The sequence below is a fragment of the Nyctereutes procyonoides genome, unplaced genomic scaffold (genome assembly GCF_905146905.1).
Source record: "Nyctereutes procyonoides isolate TBG_1078 unplaced genomic scaffold, NYPRO_anot_genome, whole genome shotgun sequence".
In the NCBI taxonomy this organism is placed as follows: domain Eukaryota; kingdom Metazoa; phylum Chordata; class Mammalia; order Carnivora; family Canidae; genus Nyctereutes; species Nyctereutes procyonoides.
The window spans coordinates 11,614,152-11,627,435 of NW_026575121.1; positions in this window are offsets into that span (position 1 = coordinate 11,614,152).

Below are 13,284 nucleotides of genomic sequence, written 5' to 3' on the forward strand. Positions count from 1 at the left end.
AAAAAAAAAAAAAAAGCCAAATTTTTAGACAAACAGAATTCAGCTAAGCACCTATCCATATTGAATTTGTCAATGGACATGTAATTGAGTTGAAAAAAGGTTGCATCTTGGTTAATTTTAACAAATTTATTTAGAACAAGTAAATGAGAGCATGAGAGAAATTTTATTTATTTCCAGTTGGTCTATTATAGTTGCTTGGTTGGGCAAATTACACGTATCATTTAAGTAATAAAGCAACATATTTTTCCCCTCCTCCCAGTATATTTTCTATGCTGTAGTCAAAATTTTATTTTTAAAGTTGAATTTAATCTTGTCCTACTTCTACTTAATGCCATTCAATGTCATCCAATTGCACTTAGGATATACTTTAAACTGTTAATGAAATCTATTAAGGATTTTGCCTTTCATATAAATCTGGCCACAGCTTCTCCTTAGCCTCATATCTTACCCCTATCTCCTTTGCACTACGTACTGCAACAGGTTAAATATCTTTCAATTTCAAACACACTACTGTATTTTTCTTCTTATCCATTGCACATAATACTCTTTTCCACTTGTTTGTTGGCTAATTCATACACATTTTTCAACATCAGTTTAGATGTCATTTACTCTGGGCAGGCTTTTCTGACCCTAAAGTCAACATTATGTCATTCTTTTCATATACTGTTATAATTGCCTGTCCATTTTCCCTCTAGATTGTAAACACCATATCTTATTTTCTCCCTGTGCTTGTTTCCATATGAATAATTGAGGATCAGAAAGGTTAAGGTAATTGATCTAGTTCACACAGATAATCAGTGGCAGAGTCTGGCCCTTTCACAGATTATTTAATATATATATATTAAAATTATATATATATTAAATAATATATATTGTATGTAACTGTTAAACCTCTCCTAGTTTGTACACAATTTTTCTTGTATTTCTGATAGCTAAATATATCATTTGCTCTACATGTTTTACAGCGTATTTTATGAATATGTGTTTTTCACACTTGTCTTATGATCATGGTTTTAAGTAGATGGCCAAGAAATTTATCATTACATTAAATAAAAGGCTATTTTTATGAGAATTTTTATAAAAAAATATAGAGCTCTTCATCTTATCATGAAATCATTTGTGTTTTCCTAAATACATTATAGCTAATTTTCCATAAATAAATATTAATTACACATTCATTGAATTGGTTAGGAAAATTGAACTCTAACATATATGTTAAATATGAAAAATCAGAATTTTTAATAGGTTATTTAAATAACTTTTATTGTGAATTCATTTTTCTTAATTTATTCAATATATAGTAACATTAGCTTCAGCAAAATATGTCACTCCTTAAGTTTTTGTCCTTTTTTAATATTTTTTGTAAATGTAGTGTTTAGAATATAATAAACCTGCATATGATCCCAATTTTGGCATTTAATGACTAATATTATTTATTGACAAGAAATTCCATGTATTAGAGCCTCAGTTTCTCCAAATGTAAACTAGTGACATATTGTTTAATTGAAAATTTTTTTTTTTTTTGTTTAATTGAAAATTTATTTGAAAATTAGTAAGCACATAAATTTGTAAGCTATACATAATAATGGGCCATAGATAACACCTATTCAATTAAAGTTATCTATATTTAGAAAAAATAAAATAAGAGATATAGATTTCTATTTCCAATATGGCAGAGTAGCTTTTACTGGATTAACTTTCCTACTAGGACAATCCCAAACACTGGCAAACACATTTTATTTTTATTTTATTAAGATTTTATTTATTTATTCATGAGAGACCGAGAGAAAGAGAGGCAGAGACACAGGCAGAGGGAAAAGCAGGCTCCATGCAGGGAGCCCGACGTGGGACTCGATCTCGGGTCTCCAGGATCAGGCCCTGGGCTGAAGGCGGCGCTAAACCGCTGAGCCACCCGGGCTGCCCGGCAAACTCATTTTAAAAACTAACAGTTTTGAGGTCTTTGTGAATGACCAAAATCAGACAGAAGCTCCACTAATTTAGCCACAAAGGGCAAACAAACAAACAAAAAGCCCCACTTCACTTGATAAAATGATGACGTTGTCCCGAGGACACTCCCAAATTTGAACAGTTAACAAAATCTGGTTTTATAACCATTAAAGCAAAATCGAATTGGCCTGAATAGTCAAAGGATAAGTCAGGATTGCAAAAGAAGCTATAAATTGGAAATCCAAGAAATGAGAGAGCTACAGAGGATGAAGACCCCAAATCTTTCTTAACTCTTCCCAAATGCTTGGGTGAACCTTGAAATGTTAATGACGGGCAGGGGTCCAGAGACTACAGGAAAAAATGAAAAGAGCAGGGAAGCTATTTCAGTCACTGCTAAATCAGGAAAAGACATTCAGTATCACCAAGTAAAGATGACTTTACAAATAACTTAGGTTTTCTATGAAAACAACACAAGTTCTATGCCTTTAAGGTAAAGATCATCTGCAAGCACTAAGGGATTTGGCCAAGGAAAAAAATCAATTTTAAGGTGCTCTGCTAGTATTTTAATTAGTTACCGGATAGAATAATACTTAGTAGTATTAAGAGACAAATATTAAATGCATGATACACAATGTCCAGAGCACAATAAAGATTATTAGGCACACAAAGAAAAATATGAACTATAGTTAGGAAAAGTTAGCAAACCAAGAGTTAAATATATATTGGAGATTCTAGAGAAGAAAAAAGGATATAATGTGTAAAGTAATGATCAATTTCAGGAAAGATTTGGTTCAAAAAGAACCAAATGGAAAGGGTAGAAATGAAAATATAATATCTGCAATTAAAAGCATTAGACATTAATATCAGCCTGGACACAGCAGAAAAAATAATTAGTAATAACCTGAAAACAGATTAATGGACATTATCTGCATTAAAACACAGAGAGAAGAAAGATGAAAATAAATGATTCTACACTAACAGTAGTAGAGTGTAACTTCACACTCTTGAATTGAACACTTGATATAATGACTTTCTGCCCCAAGACTACAGTACCTGCAGGAGGTAGGCAAAATGGTGAACAAGGTTAACATCATCAGCCACATGTGATAAATAAATAAATGTGTGTGTGTGTGTGTACCTTTGATATAATACAGTGAGAATGGTACCTTACCTTTGCGGACTTTCTTCCAAAATTTCATAACTCTAGTCAAAAAATAAGGAAAACAGACAAACAAAAAGTAAGGAAAACAACAGTCAATCCCAACTGAGGGGTATTGCGCAAAAATCTGACCAGACCTCCTTAAAACTGTGTAAGGCATCAGAAACAAGGAAAGCCTGGAAGCTGTCACAGTCTGGAAAAGCCTAGGAGGCCAAAGACTAACTATACTATAATATCCTGCATAGAATTCTGGAAGAGAAAAAGGACATTCATTTAAAAATAAGACAATCTGGGTAGAGAGTAGACTTTAACTGATAAGTCAATATGAAAAGAGTGCTAAGATGTTAGCAAAAGGGAGACAGGGTCTGAGGTATACAGAAACACTAGGTGCTACCTCTGCAGCTCTTTCGTAAATGTAATAATATCCTAAAATAAAAGGTTTATTTTAAAAAGCAAATGAAGAAAGCCAGTGCCTTGTGAGATAGAACAGAGAGAAAATAGGGCACCAAAGTGGTTTATTGTAATATTGGCTTCAGACTTGCCAAATATGAACAAAAACATTAACTTCAATATCTCATTCACCAAGCAGGTTAAATAAAAAACAAAATAAATTTTGAAAACCTAGGGCCATGCTGTTCAAACTGCTAAAAACACAAAGATAACAAAAAAGAAAAAAAAAATTTAAGCAGCAAGAAAGAAAAAGAGCTGTGCGTTCCAGGAAACAATGATAAGTTACTTAATGTCACTTAAACATAGCTGACTCCTTTCTAGAAACAGGAGAAGCTAGAACACCATGGAATGGCATATTTAAAGTGCTTGGGGGAAAACAGAATAAGAAATCAAAGCAAAATAAGGCATTTCCAAATATACAAAAACAGAGAATTTACCATTAGCACATTAGACAAGAAAGGAAAAATTAGATTCTTCGTTAAGTCCTTCCTATGCCATGGAAATGATATGATGGAAATTTGGACTTATAGGGAGAAAGAAAGAACTAGATAAGATGAGTAAGCGGATAGTAAATATAATAGACTCTTTTCTTTCTTTTATTAAATTCATAAAACTACTTTAAGCAAAAATAGAAGCAGGGTATCAGAGATACACATATGAAGTAGTTCAAAACGGCACAAAGGATAGAAAAGAAGTATAAATGGAAACATAGCATTATAAATTTCTTACAGATCAGAACTTATAAAAATAATCCAAGATATAAAGAGAAACTCATAAAGAAAAAAATAAAGAGGTTAAAGAGGTGTTGCTAAACCCTCTTACAGAAGCTTGAATAGAAGAATAAAAATACTCAACTCATGCAAGACAGGAAATGAAGAACAAAGGAAAACAATAATTAATGTGTTAAACAAAAAATCTGACATATCAGTAATTGTATTGGATGCGAATAGACTAAAGATGCCAATTAAAACAAAATCTTGTCTTATTGGATAAATAGGAAAGGTCCAATTATATGCTGACTTGAATTTTATAAGGCATAAAATTTTCATAAGTGTATTTTAAAAGTAATATAATGAAACAAGGGTGATAGAAAAGCCAAACTAATCTTGAAAAAGAAGCACAAAATTAGAGGATTTATATTACCTCATTTAAAAAATTACCGTACAGTTACAGTAATCAATACTGTGTGGGATTGCCTTAAGCATCAATAAGCAGGCAGCAGAAATATAGTACAACAGAAAAGAGCCCCTCAAAATGTGAACAATATATAGCTGAATGTTTTTTGAGAAAGGTACAAGACAATTCAATCGAGAAAGATATTATTTCAACAAATGATTCTGGACCAACTAGTTATCCATATGAACATTGATAAACCTCATGACATTTACACACATGAATTTACAATGGGTGGTAAACTTCTTTAAGAAGACATAAACAATATGGCTTCTCATACAAAATGGGTAGTTTTTTTACCTTTGGGTAGGCAAAGATTTCTAAGACACAAAAGTCACAGCAAAAGAAAAAAACTAATAAATTGGACTTCAGCAATATTAAAACTTTTGTTTTTCAAAAGACAGCATATAAATGGCTTATCTATCAAGAATACTCTCATTTGTACTTTCTCTTTGTTCCTCACTGAATGGATAAAATTCAAGAATGATAACTCCAAGAATTAGTGAGTTTGTGGAACAACTAAAATATTATGTATTTGCTGGTAAGAGTAAAACCAAACATAACACGTACATTAGAAAACAGTTTGTTAATTTCTCAGAAAGTTTATCTTTCAATGACTATATGACAGGAGAATTACACTTCTGGGTATTTCTCCTAAAGAAAGGAAAACTGCTGTACAGAGGAACTATTTGTAAAGAAGTGGTCAGAACAGCTATATTTAATGTTGCCTTGAACTGAAACAAAACAAATGACTATGCACCGGTGATTAGATAATTAAATCGTGGCAAAGCCAGAGTCATGGATTATTACTCAATATGGTCAAAGCAATAACATTAACGATTCTTAAAAAACTGGTGAGCAAAAGAACCCAGTGAGAAAAGAAGGGAGAGGGGATCCCTGGGTGGCGCAGCGGTTTGGCGCCTGCCTTTGGCCCAGGGCGCGATCCTGGAGACCCGGGATCGAATCCCACGTCGGGCTCCCGGTGCATGGAGCCTGCTTCTCCCTCTGCCTGTGTCTCTGCCTCTCTCTCTCTCTCTCTCCCTGTGTGACTATCATAAATAAATAAAAATTTAAAAAAAAAGATTTAAAAAAAAAAGAGAAAAGAGGAGAGAATCTTAGTTGTTGAGTCTTAGAACAGGCAATCATTCTAGAAAAAGTGTATTGGTTTGATCTGGACTGAATGTAACGGTGGTTGACTCAAAAGGCTACCAGTGAACTCACAGATTTGATGGAAATGTTCTATACGTAATTGGCATGTGGTTATACAACGAATATATTCATTATATTGCATATAACTATCCAGTTTCAAAACTGCATTTTATTGTGTATAAATTAACCTTCAATCTAAGAAAAACTCTATCAGCATTATTAAAGACTTGCTCTCTTTTTTTTTTAAGATTTATTTATTTATTCATGAGAGACACAAGACTGGGAGAGAGACAGAGGCACAGGCAGAGGGATAGGCAGGCTCCTTGTAGGGAGCTGGATGCAGGACTCGATCCCTACCCTGGGATCACAACCTGAGCTGAAGGCAGGCACCCAACTGCTGAGCCACCCAGGGGTCCCTCATTTTTCATTTTTAACTACCTTTACATACATAAATATATTATCACTGTGATTTTAACATCTGTGCAGTATTCCATTTATTTTATTTTATTTTTTTAATTCTATTTATTTTGAGACACAGAGAGAGAGGCAGAGACACAGGCAGAGGGAGAAGCAGGCTCCCTGCAGGGAGCCCAATATGGAACTCCCAGCCTCCAAGAACGTGACCTGAGCCAAAAACAGAAGCTCAACCACTGAGCCACCCAGGCTTCCCTCCATTTAGTTTAAATGGCCACATTTATTTAATCTTTCCTCTAGTGGTGAGACATTGAACACTGCTCCTCAGACAGGCTATCCTAGCCGATCCTTAGTAGATACTAACTTTATGAAGCTAGCAGGTGTGTGTCTGGGCTTCACAATCTCATCTGTATTTACATCAACCGAGGTACCCAGAAAATTCCTGGTAGTCGCTGCTGCTGCGCAATGTCGTGCCCCTTGCACATACATGCAGTGAAATGGAGTGCGGATTAAGGAGGTGATGGACACAAAAGTAAAAGAGGGAATTGTGGATAAGGAAACCAAACTGGGGGCTGTCCTAAGCCCTAAAGGAAACTATACAAGTGCCTTGTACATTAAAGGCTCTTCTTTTTGCTCATTCCACCGGAGTTGTATGAAGAGTATAGAATCCTGACATCTTACAGACCAAGCCTTCCACTGTGTGCCTCCATAAATGAGCTAAGGGAGTGGTAAAGCTCGGTGCTAACTTTATCTCATTCAGAATGAGAAATGATAAAATAGTTGAAAGGGAGCAATTAGAACAACCAGAGGTGTCAGCCTAAGCAGAGAAACTACTGGAAGGCACAGATCCGCTTTTAATATGTGTAACCAACATCCCACTAGTGGGTGAGGTGCTGTCTGAAGACAAATGGCAAGGGAGCACCCAAGAGCAAGAGGAGCTGCAGCAAGGGGCAGTGCAGGGAAGCAGTAAGTCACAGCAAGGGATTTGCTGCATCCTGGGTGGTACAGCAAGCTGCATTAATTGGCGGAATATAATGCAAATATAATGTCTCAGCCTCCAGACAAAGCAGTACAGGTAGGTGGTAGGTGGCGGACAAGGGATAGTGGTCCTGAGGTCAGGCAGTTCTTTCCATTAGAGAAAGATGAATAAGTATCTTGCACCACGGGGCAGTGGAATCCGAAGTATTTTGTCGTCTTTATTACTTCAAAGAGATTCTCATATGAAAAAAAAAATGTTAGAGAACAATTATATTGGTGTATTCAGTTGAGAAATTATAATCACATGAACTCATGGTATATGTTAGAGGAAAACATACGCATTTAGGCTTTCTTTTTTGGGTATGTATTATTTTCATTTTTCCATCAATTTGGAGTTTCAGCATGGAGATTAGTCTTTTTTTGTGGAGAAAGAATAAGTATGTATTCAAACTTAAATGTATGCTTGACAATACTTGCATCATATATAGTCACTATTGTAGATTCATACATGCATACGTCTAAAAATGTGCATATATGCAAATATGAGCATTAGGTAACCGCGCTAGGATTCCATGTCTTCTTATTTGGTTTGCAATCTTATCTCCAGTGGGATTCCTGTTTTGCTTGTCACCTCTGGTAGCTTCTACTAAGTGAGAAGATAGAATCACTGATTAACTTTTAGGTGTTGTCACTTAGGAGCAAACTGTAAACACAGGATGTTTTCGAGGTTTTTCAAAGGGACTATTTTTCCAGAGTTTATAAGGACCTGTGCTACCTTTTTTTTTTTTTTTTAAATTTCCTGCTAAACTTTTTCCATAAGGAAAAAAATAAGTTTCTTACTTTAATAACACCTGAAATTAGTGTGAATAAAAGCCAATTAAGCTTTCACAATGGAATCCAATGTTAGTAAGCCGGAAGATAGCACATCTTCACATCTGAAAATGCTAATGAGATTCATTGTCATCATTAATAATAGTTTATTTAAAATATCATTATTTTAGGGTCAGACATGTCAAAGGAAGCATAAAATATTTACTAATATCTAAATCAAACAACAGTACAAAATTTGCTTTTTTATCACCTAAATTTTCTTCTCCTAGAGAACCTGAATGTGTCAGAGACTCAAAATTGGGATTCAGTCAATTCTCTGAAAACCTCCTATTATGCTGGCATAATGGAACAATAGCACTCAGTTGTTGAGCTCCATTTTAAATGGTACATCTATTATTATACTAATGATTACAAACCATATGGTGTAACCAATAGGGCTGTCTTTAAATACACTAATTACATCAAGTGCAGGCAATAAAACAGGTGCTAAAACAATGTTCTCACACACTGTTTTTCATTTACAGCTCCATAGAAGACCTTTAGTACAGAGATTGGAATTCCAACCTATTTCCATAGACTCCCATTTGACGTTTAAAGATCCTGCATATCTATCCAGTCAACACCGATTTAAACGACAAATATGCTATTTGTTAGTAAACCTAGATATAGATTTTTTTTTAAATGGAGGAGAAGAGCAATCTAAAACAAATAATGTCAATTTTTATTGGGAGTTTTAAAGCCAATTTTATCTATTATATGTTGTGCCATTCTGCATTTATAGAGTATCTAATTTCTTACATATAGGATAATATGTAAACAATCCAATAAGAGACAATAATAGTGTAATGGCAAGAGCATAGGGCTAAGTCATTGTCTCATGTCTTCCAACAACCGAGTGACTTTGGGCAAGCAGCTGCACATGAATGTTCAGCATTTTTCTCTCTAGAGAGGATGGGTTGATTCAAGTTATTTCTAAGGTCCTCTCAATCTATAAGATTCCTTTTTTTTTTTTTTAATTTTATTTTTTTAGAGAGAGAGAGCACGCACAGGAGCACAGGGGAGGGGCAGAGAGGGAGAAGCAGACTCTCTGCAGAGCAGGAAACCCAATGTGGGGCTCCACCCCAGGACCCTGAGATCATGACCTGAGCTGAAGGCAGACTCCTAACTGAGTGAGCCACCCAGGTGCCCCTACAATACTATTATTCTTGTGGTGAATTTGTTGGATGCAGTTAGTTTGGTTCTATCAGGTTGCCTAGAGGCCAGCAGAAAGGAAGTCAAGGCCAGCTGTGGGAAAAGTCAGAAGCCTATCCTGGCAGCACTCCATAGCAGAGCCATAAGAAGCCAGGTCAGCCCAGATAGGCCCAAGATGACTGACAAAGTAGTCTGGAAACCACTGACCAGATAAAGAAGAAAAGGCAGGGCCTTTTGCTTCTAAATCTCTGCTCCAAGTAATGAATATTCTATCTCCAGTTAACAACTGTCAATAAAAGATAGAAACCCAAGCCTCTGGGCATGTAGCCTCCCCACCCTGTACTCACATCTCAAGAGAGAATTTGGCTTTAACAAACTTTCCTGCTTGTGTCACTCATCTGCTGTGCTGTGTCTGTCTTTGAATTCTTTCTCATGACGATACTAAGAACCTTCAGCTATATCTTCTGGATGGACTGGATGATGTCTTCAGGGCACAGGGTGGGTGGGCAGGGGTCTCCCCAGTTCACCTGGCAACACATTGATAAGATGCTTTATTTGGCCAAACTTTAGTTAGGGCCCTTTAAGGCCTTTTCTTAACTAGGGCTCAACCTTGGCCTCTATCCCTATCAGGCCTACATAGCTCAGTTTTAGCAAGAATCTTGCTAGGTCAGTTTAAAGGGAATCCTTCCATCCTTGATATCTGATCAAACTCTACATTCCCCACCATTGATACTTGAGCACGCTGGCTTGCTGTCAGTAAGAATCTTAAATCAGTTTGGCCTGAATTGCCCTACTCTTGATGTCTCCTCTTAGCATCTCCCATCCACTGCACTCCACACCCCAACCTGCACTTTGGCTGTAAATCCCCACTTATTATTGTATTTGAGTTAAACATGATCTCTCTTCTAATGTCAAAGTCTTGACATCTACCACAATAGTTGCAATAAAATCTTCCTTATCATGTTAACAAGTGTCAAAATAATTTTTTCCCCTAACAAAGTTAGTGATAGTATTCTTGAAGCCCAAAAGGCAAATTTTCACAAAGCAGTGAGTGAACCTGGAATAATCAGCTTGTGGTCAAATTCCACTCTTGCCTTCATTTTTATAATCTATAAATCGTTTAGAATATTATTCAGTATTCCCTGCCTCAGTTTCTTCACATATTTAACACACTAAAAATATGAATGCCTATAAATATATTCCACAATAAAAATAAAAAAAAAAAACATTAGCTAAAAAATGTATTAGAACAGAGAAATTGGGAAGCCTGGGTACCTCAGTGTTTGAGCATCTGCCTTTGGCTCAGGGCGTGACCCCGGTCCCTGGATCAAGTCCCACATCAGGCTTCCTGTGAGGAGCCTTTTTCTCCCTCAGCCTGTGTCTCTGCCTCTTTCTCTGTGTGTCTCTCATGAATAAATAAAATCTTAAAAAAACAAACAACAAAAAAACAAACAGAAATTGTGGATGACATGCTATCTTTTTTTAAAAAGTAATATTTACCTAAGAGCTTATCCAGATGCATATGTGTACATATGTGTGTGTGTGCATGTGTGTATATAATATTTTTCACCAGCAAATCATTTAAGGTGAAACATGTACAGTCTAGATTGAAAAAAAAATTGTGCTTTAAAGAATTAGCAAACTAAATTACCTATTTGCAAATTACTGGCTGGTGTATGTTAGTGGCCTAAAATGAAAATTGGTTCTCAAATTACTAGTCTTTAATGAGATAAGAACTTTAATGAGAGAGTAAGTAGTTACCAGCATGTTGGGGAATAGGAGAGCACACAGTTGGTCAAAAATCTCTATTAAAGGATATTTCTGTTTATTTAGGCTGAAATGACACGATAGGGAGGAGGTCATGGGGTTTCTGGCAAAGGGATGAACTTTCTAAGCCCTCATCATCTCTGGCATCCATGGGTTTGCAAGCATTCCTGCAGGCTTTGCTTCTGGACATGATGGTGCCTCCAAACACAGCCTCTCTTGCAAGCAGAGCCTCGGCATCCCTTTTTTCAGACCTGCCTGACACTGACCTCTTCCCAATGAGAGATGAGAAAGTAATCGTTATGTCAAAAGAATATTCATGGAAAATCCATTTAGCTGAAACATTAAGTTAGTAAAATGAAGCTCCAGAATTGTATGAGGAAATTAGAAGTGATTGTCAGGGTTTAGAAATTTCCAGTCCATCAGATGTCAGTTAACACGAAGTAGCAGATTCAATGAACTTCCAGAACACTATGAAATCACTTTATGTGAGGCAGCAGCAGGAGGTCCTTCACTATCTTTTAGCCATATTCTCAATCAGCAGGTAATATAATCAGCACTGCCAGTATCTTCTTTCCTTCCTCACTCTCTCTCCCTCCCTCCCTCCTTCCATCCTTCCAATCAGTGTTACTCCCTACATAAACTTTTTCATAACCTCTACGCAAGTTGCCCTCTGCCTAATTACACAGCATCATCTATAAACTGCTCTTGACAATATCACCATTTCTAGCCATAGATCTTTTTGTCTCTTGAACATGTAACTTAGAGTCTTTGTATTTTGTATTATCTGTCTTGAATATTCTTCCCCCAGAAATTTCAGTTGAGGTCTTTTTATAATTTAGGACTCAATTTAAAGTTCATCCTCTCATAGAGAACTTATTTTCTCCCCCCAGCTTTATTGAGATACTATTGACACAGAGGTCTTATTTGGTTGTGCTCTGGAGAGAAGCTCACAAAATCAGAGCACAAAATTAACAACAGTGAGTAACTTATTCTCAAGCACATAATTAATACCTCTGTGCTTGGTACATAGTAGTTATTCAATGATTATTTGTTAAGTAAATGGTTTTTCTGCCATGCCTTGTGATAGCACTGAATAAGCACTATGAATAAGTTAGAAGTAAAGCTCATAGTCGAATAAAAACAAGCCATATATGTGTATGTATATACATATATACATTCATATACATATGAATATACATACATGTATGTATATAATGGAATATACATATATTCCATTAAAAGTAATAAGTGTAACAAAATAAATAAATTGAGAAATAAATTGCTGGAGTAGAGAGTGGAAAGTTAATTTTAAACAGGGAAAAAATGTATGAAGAATTTAAGTTAATGCCTGAAGATTCTTGGCCAGCCACCCAAAGAAAATATTACAAGGACAAAAACAGCATGAGCTAATTCTCTGAGCAGATAAAAGTTTAGTGCACAATGGAGAAAATGATTCATAAGCATGAGGAAATTTGCTTCGGCAGAACAATGCAAACATTTGGGGCCTTGTAAGCCATGGAGTAATGTTTGCATTTTATCCCAACTGCAATATGAAAATATCAAAGAGTTGAAGCTGGTGAGAAACTGATTGAATTTTCTTTTTCTTTTTTTCTTTTTTTTTGTTTGTTTGGTTTTTTTGTTTCAAATTTAAAAATCCTTCTGACTTCTGTATAATGGAAGATAAATTGGAGGCTAACCATGATTGAAAGAGACAAACATGTCGGGGTTCCTGGCTGGCTCAGTCAGTAGAAAATGTGACTTTTGATCTCAGAGTTGTAAGTTCAAGTCCCACATAGGTGTAGAGGTAACTTAAAAATTAAAAAAACAAAAAACACTTTTAAAAAAAAAAAAGGAGGGAGGGCAGCCCCCGTGGCCCAGCGGTTTAGTGCCTTCGGCTCAGGGTGTGATCCTGGAGTTCTGGGATCAAGTCCCAGGTTGGGCTCCCTGCATAGGGCCTGCTTCTCCCTCTGCCTGTGTTTCTGCCTCTCTCTTTCTCTGTGTCTCTCATGAATAAACAAATAAAGTCTTTTAAAAAAGAAAAGGAGGGAAACATGTTTAAAGGTCACTGCAATAATGTAACCCAGATGTCAGACAGACATATAGATGGAGAATAGTGATTGGAAGAATCAGCAGAAATTAATGATAAATTTGATAGGAAGTTTGTGTTAAAGGGAAGAATGAGGAACCTCAGATTTCAAGCTTGAACAAATAACTGGACATTGGAT